Raw genomic sequence first — 9707 nt, 5'->3', positions numbered from 1 at the left:
GTTGCCCTTTTGAATTCCACAAGGTTGGGGAGCGGGGTAGGGGGTGAAGGGGGGGGGGCAGAGGAGCAAGCTGCTGGTGGCATACAATTCACTATTAGCAGATAGAAGCCAAGGCTAGCAGCATGCAATAACTTTTGCATTGGTTCACAGTACAGAACTCTCTCCCATTAGTGTATTAACAAACATTAAAATGGTGCCAGAAACGTACTGGGCTCAGGGATTGCTTCTGGCTCTTCTGTGTCAGCTGCAGGCTCCACGTTATTCCCTGGAGGAGAGGGGCCTCAAATAGCTCCTCCGACTATAGCCCCAGGACATGCAGTTGCTGGTCCTACTGCAAAGCTTCCTCTGGGGCTGGTTTCAGCAAGAATCACTGCACTGTCTTCACTTGACACCTACTGCTGGCTCCCATCAGTCCCCATACTGGATTCCGGGGTTAGCTGAGCACCATCCCGGATGAGCGGGTTACCATGCACCACTGTTGGCGCCAGGCTTGGCTCAGTGCCCAACACAGTCAAATTCATCATAGAATGGGCATGATGTAGCCAAGGTGCTGTTCTGGTCTATGGTTTTCCTCTACTCAGCGGATTGAGTGGCTCAAGATTAACTGTAGTGGTCACTGCACTGGTTTAAGTTTACAACACTGCCACTTCTTCATTAATAGCTGGTATGTATGTCATTCCTGGTACTTTTATTTAAGTCCCGTTTTGCTGGCTCCACACCAGCGATTTACCAAACTCTAGCTGTGCTCCCCGGACCATAAAGCATCACACTTTGCAAGAGACTTCTGTTCAGTCTCCATTGCAAACACAGAAAGCTATACAATGGAAAGGTTAAATGTGGAGCTGCTGTTCTACATCAAAGGTGGCTGCTTCCATTCCCTTAGAGTCAAGAGATTCTTGGGATTGAGAGAATAAAGGAAGTTGGTCCATAGGATTGTAGGATACCTTTGGCAGAGTCCCAGAACCTGAAGGGGAGAGAGAGAGTGTGTGTGTGTGCGGGGGGGAGGAGGGGGGAATTGTGTGTCTACTGCAAAGCAATTGGGCTTGAACCTTGGGTCCCAGCTTGACTCAGGCTTGAAGCCTCTAGCCCTGCCAGGTCCTAGGACCATAGATAAGTCCAAGCCAGAGCAGTGTGTGTATAGACAGAAGGGAGTTGGGCTCAAACCTGAGTCTGAGCCTAGGCTTAGGCTTAAACTGCAGCCTAGACCAGCCCTGTGAGCCTTCTCCAGTTTTCAGTAGTTTCACTGGCTTCAGATTTTATTTTCAAATATTCCCACAGAGTTCAGAATCTCTAAATAGAAGTGACACCCCCCAACTCAGCAAAATGAATCAACCTCGCCTTTTAAACTCTTCTAAAGCCTAGGTATCTCCTCAGAGACCTCCCTCCCAAGGAGCAAGACAATACATCAGCCCATCAAGACGGAGGAGTATTCGTGTTCCAGCTGAAGATGTGGAAAAAAGGAGGAGGGGGGAACCAAACACGTAACATTTCATGTCATGCAAGATGCTGTGCCTGTCTTTGAAATATTAGGTCCACGAAGAGACACCTGTGAATAGGTGCAAGTCGCATACCTTTTAATTAGCAGATTTGGAAGACATACTGTTGTTTTAAGTCATGGATAAGAAAGCAAGTCCTGTGAAACAATTAAGGAAATATCTTTACAAGTTGCAGCTTCAAGCATGGGAAACGTCACATAAAACATCATAATTTCACAGCCAATGTCTTTGTGTGTTTTAAAAACTAATACCTGAAATGAAAATACTCTCTTCTTTTTAGTGTGGACTTCCATGTATGTACCAGACACAGAACATATTGTTCTAAGGGAGCTAAAATGGCACTATTTGGCTGGCTGTCTCATACAGAGCGAATTTGTCTCATGTAGTGGGACTGTGAAAGGAAAGCATGGGGGCCACAGCAGTATAGCAGGTTGACTGGCACACCGACCCATGAGAACTAGAGAAAAAGTAACAAAAACTTGATGAGGCATGTACCTAAGATGAGCAATAACATTATATTTGCATATTTGCCTCTCTCGTTTAAGTTCTCTCTGGATCTGTCTTCTCATCCATTTCTGAAGTCCCTTGAATATCTGGGATGCTACCAAAACAGGTAAATAGGGTGTTCCTTCCAAGATTTTGTTGGGAAAATATTACATCATTTTCACAAGATTATTTCCCGCATTGCTAAAAATGTTTGACCGTGTAAACATCAATAAGATTAAACACACAAGGCTCAGTGTTACATATTGATAATTAACAGTCCACTCAGATTATATACTTTGTACAAATCTGCAAGAGGCTCTATTGTGCATATACTCTGGTAATGTCCTCAACTACACTAAACAGATGTTTTAAAACTTCCTGAATGCAGTGTACAACAGAGATTTACCTACTGTTTCTGGGTTATGCTTATTGGGTACTTCAAAAGAACATTAAAAAGTATATATTTTTAGTTATTACTTGTTACTTTTACTGCTGTATGCTACAAAATGTATAATTCCCAGATGGGAATAAAAAATTAAGAACTTCCTACGGGTGAGGAATAGCTCAGGGAAGCAGCACAATGCTATCTAGTGGAGGAGAAAATAAATGGCACTCATTAGGACTGGGCTATGCATTTAACTATGAAAAGCCTTCACAGCATGACTAAGAACAATTCATATCCAGAACAATCAACACACTCACCAGATGGTCTTATTGGTAAGACTATCAAATTAACACAAAATGTATTCTATGCAGATATCTTCCTTTTATACCTTTTTTGGGTTTTTAGAGTAAAAACAAAGTAGCACTTACGGAACTTTATAGTTGCTACATAAAATCAACCAGAAGTGTTAAGCTAAATGAAATTTGCATTTATGAAAACACAATTAACTTTGAAAATAAACTGAGGAGTTTGACAAAAATCTATGATTTACAGTCAAAAGCAAGGGCACAGTGTTTGGTTGCTTAAGACAGTAGCAGAGAACACAAAATTCAGAAAGTAGAGAACTCCCAGTTAAGTGCAGGGGGAATCATTTTCAAGTACTGTAAAATTGCTTAGAAGCATATGTTTCTTAACTTACTGTTGATAAGAACTAGAGTAACTTACAAATTAGTGACCAGATTTTCTCTTGTCAAGAGCAAGAACGGAAAGATCTTTTCATTCCAGCCACCTTGTGTGTGCCAAAGTGCCACCTCTCCCTCATGCTACCCAGAATCTTGTGTGGAGAAACTTTTTATAAGTTCTGAAGCAGGAGAGAGAGTAGCCCCTCAGCAATTCCCCCCATGAAGCCAGCCTAGCTATCTGTTCCAGGTGTTTTATTCATGAGGAGACACCCTCAAAAAAATGGTTGCCTACCTTTTGTAACTGTTTGAGATGTATTGCTCATGTCCATTCCAAGTAGGTGTGCGCTTGCACTGTGCGCACAGAGGAAGGTTTTCCTCCAGCGGTACCAGTCAGGTCTATGCAGACACCCCCTGCAATTGCGCCCTCATGGCGTTATATACAAGGCCCTGCCGACTCCTCAGTTCCTTCTTGCCGCTCAGCTCCGACAAGAGGGGTAGGCGGATGGTTCTTGGAATGGACATAAGCAACACATCTCGAAGAACAACTACAAAATGTAACCGTTTTTTCTTAGAGTGCTTGCTCATGTCAGTTCCAAGTAGGTGACTCCTAAGCTGACCCGAGAAGGAGAGGTTGGAGCTCATGAGATGGCTGACTGAAGCACTACTCTGCCAAATGCTGCATCATCTCTAGTCTGTTGGGTAATGGCATAATGTGATGTGAATGTGTGGATGGAAGACCACATTGCAGCTCTACAGATCTCCTGCATAGGGATTTGTGCCAGAATACCACTGAGGATGCCTGCGCCCTGGTAGAATGCGCTGTCAGGGCCGGGCCCAGAACCTTAGCCAGGGCATAGTAGATTCTGATACAAGAAGTATTCCATGACGAAATCCTCTGGGATGACACTGGAAGACCCTTCATCCTGTCTGCCACCACTATGAAAAGTTTATTGGACTTACAAAACTGTTTAGTTCATTCTACATAGAATGCCAACACCCATCTGCCATCCAGTGAGTGGAGACATTGCTACCTGCTGTTAGCATGCGACTTTGGAAAGAATACTAGCAAAAAGATTTCCTGACTTGGATGGAAATGGGAAGCCACCTTGGGTGGGGACATAGCTGTACCTTATCCCTTTGGATATGGTGGGTCAGAGATTAAATTCTGACACCCTCCTTGCTGAGGTGATTGCTACCAGGAAGTCCACCTTCCACAAGAGATAGAGAGCAAGTTGCTAAGGGTTCAAAATGGAGGCCCCATCAATTTATTAAGTACCAGGTTATGATCCCAAGCCGGGATCAGGGGACAAACCATAGGGTAAAGCCGTTTTAGGTCCTTCAGGAACCGGGACACCATAGGATTGGCAAATACTGAGCAGCCTCCTTCCCCTGGGGTGGAAAGTGGAGAGATTGCTGCTAAGTGCACCTTTCTCAACAATGCAGATAGCCCTAGCTGCTTGAAGTGCAGCAGGTAATCCAAAATAAGGGCAGTAAAGCCTGGTTCAGGGAGTTCCTCTGAGATGACCACATGGAGAATCTTTTCCATTTAGCCAAGTACGCTGCACTAGTGGATGGCTTTCTGCTACCACAGAGGACCTTCTGTATCTGCTTTGAGCTCATTGCTTCCCTAGGATTCAACCACACAGCTTCCACGCCATGAGGTGAAGTGACCCTAGGTTGGGATGATGGAGCTACCTGTGGTTGTGTGTGATCAAGTCTGGAATCACGGGCAAAGTGATCTGGCTGTCTATGGAGAGCTGAAGCAGGGTCATGTACCAGTATTATCGGGATCAAGCTGGGGCTACAAGTATGACCGAGGCCCAGTCTCTGCTGATTCTCAGGAGGACCTTGTGAATGGGAGGGAACAGTGGGAAGCATAGCACAGGAGCTGGTTCCATAGAAGGAAGAATGAATCTGCCAGGGAGCCCAGACTGAGATTCAGGTAGGAGCAGAATTGATGACACTTCCTGTTAGATCGCTTTGAAAAGAAGTCTATTTGGGGCAACCCCTACTTTCAAGAAATGTCCCTTGCTAGATCAGAGTGGAGGAACTATTTGTGCGCATGTTGAAACCTGCTGTAGGTCTAGCCCCCACGGGAGAAAGTAACATTTGAGGTGGGAGGGAGACTACCTTGGCCACACTGTCCCTGTTGGGCTGATAAACCGATGCCAGCCATGACTAGAAAGGTCTGAGTCTCAACCTTGCATGTTTGACCATGTAGGTGGATGAAGCCCTATGGCCTAGAAGTGAGGCAACCCCAAACTGCTGGTAGGAAACTGCCTGAAGCTCCTTACTATCGAACCCAGGGCCTGAAAATGAGCCTCCGGTAGCAGCACTCTGGCCTCGACCGCATCCAGGAGTGCTCCAATGAACTCTTTGTTGCATGGGGCTCCAATGATGATTTGCTTGTGTTAAAACTGGAGCACCACCCCAACAAAGGTCCACCATATTAGGGCAACATGAGTCTTCACTTGCTCCTTGGAACAGCCCGACTAACCCCTTGTCTAGGTATGTGTACAGGTGAATGGAGGTGCCTTCTTAGAAAGGCTGAGGCAACTGCCATACACTTGGTAAAAACTCCTGTGGTGACAAGAGGCCGCACAGGAAGGCTGTGATTTGATAATGGGTGCTCCCTACCACTAATCTGAGGAGTCTCCCATGCGGTATTATTGAGATGTGAAAATAGACTTCTTTTAAGTCAAGGGCAGCGTATCAGGCACCCAGATCCACACAGGGGATGACTGAGGTAAGGGAAACCATGCGGCATTTTAATTTCTTTACGAAGCTGTTGAGATTCTGCAGGTCAAGAAAAGGTCTGAGTCCCCCTTTTGCCTTGGCCATCAGGAAGTATTGGAGTAAAATCCCTTTCCCCTTAGGTGCTGAGGAACTTCCTCTACTGTTTGGGCATGTAGCAGTTGCTGCACTTCTTGTGCGAGAAGTTGCTCATGAGAGGAGTCCCTGAAGAAATATAGGGAACGGGAGGAGGGGGTAGAACAAAACTGGAGGGAGTACCCCATTTCTATCATGTGCAAAACCCATCTTTCTGATGTTATTCGGGTCTAGGCTTGGTTGACATAGAATAAAAAAACTGCTTAGGAAAGGGAGGGCAAGGATCCAGGTACAGTCCTGAAATGTCACCCTCAGGTGTAACCTCAAAAGAAGTTCTGTTTGGGCCTGGGGAGCTGCTTGGCAGAGTCTCTACTTGAGTGAGATGGTTGTGGCATTCTATGCCTGTTTCTACCCCTTTTTCTTGAAAAGTCCTGCCTGGGTTCAAGGGTAGAACCTCTGTCCAGACTGGGGCTTAAAATGCTTCTGAGGTGGAAGATGTGTGGAGCCCCATGGATTTTAATGTCACCCTTGACTCCTTAAGACTATAGAACTTAGAGTCCATGTGCTCTGAAAACAGGCCCCCTCCTTCAGAAGGGCAAGTCCTGTATCGTGGACTGCTCTTCTGGGGGAAGGCGTGACACCTGCAGCTAGAAGCTTTGTCTCAGCCAGGCCTGAAGCCATAGTCCTTGTAGCTGAATCAGCTGCATCTAGCATGGCCTTGAGTGATGTCCTGGCTACAACCTTGCCTTTCCCCCTTATGGCCCCCAAACTTGGTCCTGGAGCCGAACAGGAGCAGGTCTTTAAACTTCAAGATCGCCTCCCCTGCACTGAAGTTATACCTGCTGAGCATCACCTGTTGATTGGTGATACGCAGCTGAAGCCCACTGCTCGCCTAGACTTTCCTCCTGAATAAATGCAGTCTTTTGGGCTACTTTGATTTGGGTATTGGACCCTGATGGCCTTCTCTCTTTTGCATTTGCCACAATTGCTACCAGCAAACCTGGCTGCAGATAAGTAAACAGGTACTTATTCCTTGGATGGTGCAAAATATTTTCTCTCTATCCCCTTTGCAAAGGGGAGGGGGGCTGTTTGCCAAAGGTTTCTGTTGTGATCTGGATCATCTTGATCAGAGGCAAGGCTACCCTTGAGGGCCCTTCAACTGTCAGGATATCCACCACTGGATCCACTGACTCGGACCTCCTCTGGTTGGAACCCCAAGCTCTGGGCCACCCATCTCGGAGCTCTTGGTGAGCTCTATTGTCCATAGGGATGTGGGTAGCTGTTGATCTTGCCACTGCTTCATCTGGGGAGAAAGAGGAGGTCGCTGGTAGGATGTTAGCCTCCTGGATGTCCTAAGCAGCATGGTCCTCTGTCTGGCACCCCCTTATCTGCTTGGGACACTCTCCCATGCCAGGGTCTTCCTCTGTACTGTGCCCCACAATAACTATGTCCAGCAGCTGTCTCCCTGCAACCCCTGACCTCGGTGCCATGTGGAGGGGCTCTATGCTCCAGGGTGTAGGTTGCCTGGGTCTCAGACAACTGAGTAGAGGCCTCTAATCTGTGATCGTTGGGCCTGATGGTATGCCCACAGGGTCCAGAAGGACCATTTGCTGGGGCATCTGCCACTGCACAGGCCATGACCCCGTAAGTGGGGTACTGCCCCTTCTCCTCTACAGAGTGATGTCTTCCTGACCTGCACCTACTTTGCTTGGAGACGTAGGACTCTGCCTGAGTCCGCTGACTGATTCTGCTCATCAAGGCCATGGGGGAGCCGTAGAGTGGTGCCGAGACACAAGTGTTTGGTTCTCAGGAGAACAGTGCCAAGACATGGCTGACTGACCCTGCATCAGTGCCGGTTTACCTCTACCTGGAATTGTGACATATGGTGTCAGAGGTCTTAGTTCAGGCGCCCTTTCTACAGAAGCAGGGGGCTGTGGGGCTATCATGGCAATCAAGTCCCTTCTATGTATCTGGCATGGAAGGGAGGTCCAGCTCTTCCATCTCACTTTCCTTTGTCGAACAGTTCATGTGTGCTGGACTCACAGGTGCCCTCTGGAGGGCTAATAGACAGCCCTGAAGATTCCTGTGGCTGGTGTGACTGGGGATGTGACCTGGTAGCATCCTTTCCTAAAGTTCGTACTGTGGGCAGGTGTCCTCTATCAGCCCTCTGCTTCTTGTGGTGCACTGGTGAATAGGAATGGTTCCACGCTGGTCTTTGGGCCGGCGAGTGGTAGTGGAATTCCCTCAGCACTGAGCTCTTCTTTGGTGCTGGGTCTCAAACGGACACTGGAGTGCACACAGATGTGGCAGGTGCTGGGTCCGGAGGCTGTAGCTGGAGAGCTGCCTCCATGAGGATCTGCTTGAAATGAGCACTTTTCTGCTCCTGTGGCAGAAACTCTTGCAGATCCTGCAGCGATCAGTTTGGTGCAACTCCCCTAAGCACTTCAAACAGGAGTTGTGCGGATCGCTTTTGGACATAGGCTTCTGGCAGGATCTGCAGGGCTTGAAGCCTTGGGCCAGAGGCATGCCCCGGTACCCTGGGAAGGGGGGCACAACTAAGGAAGAACTCCCTTAAACACTAACACTTAACTATGTACTTTCTTTTTTTTAAAACTAAAACACTATTTTAACCATTATAGGAACCACTAGTTGATACAGGAAAAATGCTTGCAGACACAGGAAAGATGCTCCAATGAACGTCATGGGTGGTAAGAACTGAGGCAGTGGCACAGCCCTATATACACAACGCCACAAGGGCGCCACTCCCAGGGGAGCCTGCACCAACCCGACAGGTACTACGAGGGGAAAACCCTTCCAACGATTGCATACAGCATGTGGACACCTACTTGGAATCGATATGAGCAAGCATTCGAAGCACAGTTTTAGTGGTGGTCAGCCATACTGTCATTTATAGGTCATCATGCAACAAAATGAATTTTCACATTTTGGTTGTGCCCTGGGCCCTTTTAAAAAGATCATCATTTGAAATATTTCAAATGATGGAGAATCCATCAGATACCTAGATAAGTTGTTCCAACGATTCATTACCCTGTTAAAAATGCACACACTAACCTACATTTGTCGAGCTTCAACTTCCAGCCACTGGATCTCATTTCACTTTTTTCCATTCAATTAAAGATCTCTACCAGCAATCTCTTCCTCATGCAAGTACTTGTACATGGATCAACTCAATCCCAACCTTTTTTTGCATAAAATAGTGAGAGACTTAAGAAAGTCAGTCTATTAGCTTTGTTGTCCAGACCTCAAGTCATTCTTGTATCAAAGCCTTTCCAATTTTCAACATAATTTTGGACATGCAGACAGATATGAAGACTGAACACAGTATTCCAGTTATATAGTCTCTAATTCCAAATGCAGTGCAATACCATTTCCATTCACCTACTTGATCCATAAAGATGCAAGTTGGGAAGAATCATATGATCCCCCTTCGCTCTCGTACACAATGGGAGCTTATGTTCAGCTGTTTATTAACCATTATCTCCAAATCATTTTAATTGCTACTGTACTCCAGGATACCATCTCCCATATTTAATGGGATCTTGCATCCAGGTGTATTACTGAACACATTCAATTCAGCTATACAGGCCATTCTGGATCATTTGGTCAGGAGGGCTTAAGTGTCCTCTGCATTGTTTATCACTGCAATTTTTCAATCAGCAAATTTTAACAGCAATGATTGTTTTCTTCCAAATTTTGGAAGAGATACTGAATAGCACCGGGCCAAGAGCAGATCTGAGGGTCCATACTAGAAACATTCCCATGTGGTCATATAACCCATTTATAATTTCTTTGAGATCCATCAGTTTTTAA

This window comes from Emydura macquarii, unplaced genomic scaffold (assembly GCF_026122565.2).
Source record: "Emydura macquarii macquarii isolate MOO-44397 ecotype Brisbane River unplaced genomic scaffold, CSIRO-AGI_Emac_v2 contig_2422, whole genome shotgun sequence".
Lineage (NCBI taxonomy): Eukaryota > Metazoa > Chordata > Testudines > Chelidae > Emydura > Emydura macquarii.
Note: the sequence above shows the minus strand (reverse complement) of the source record.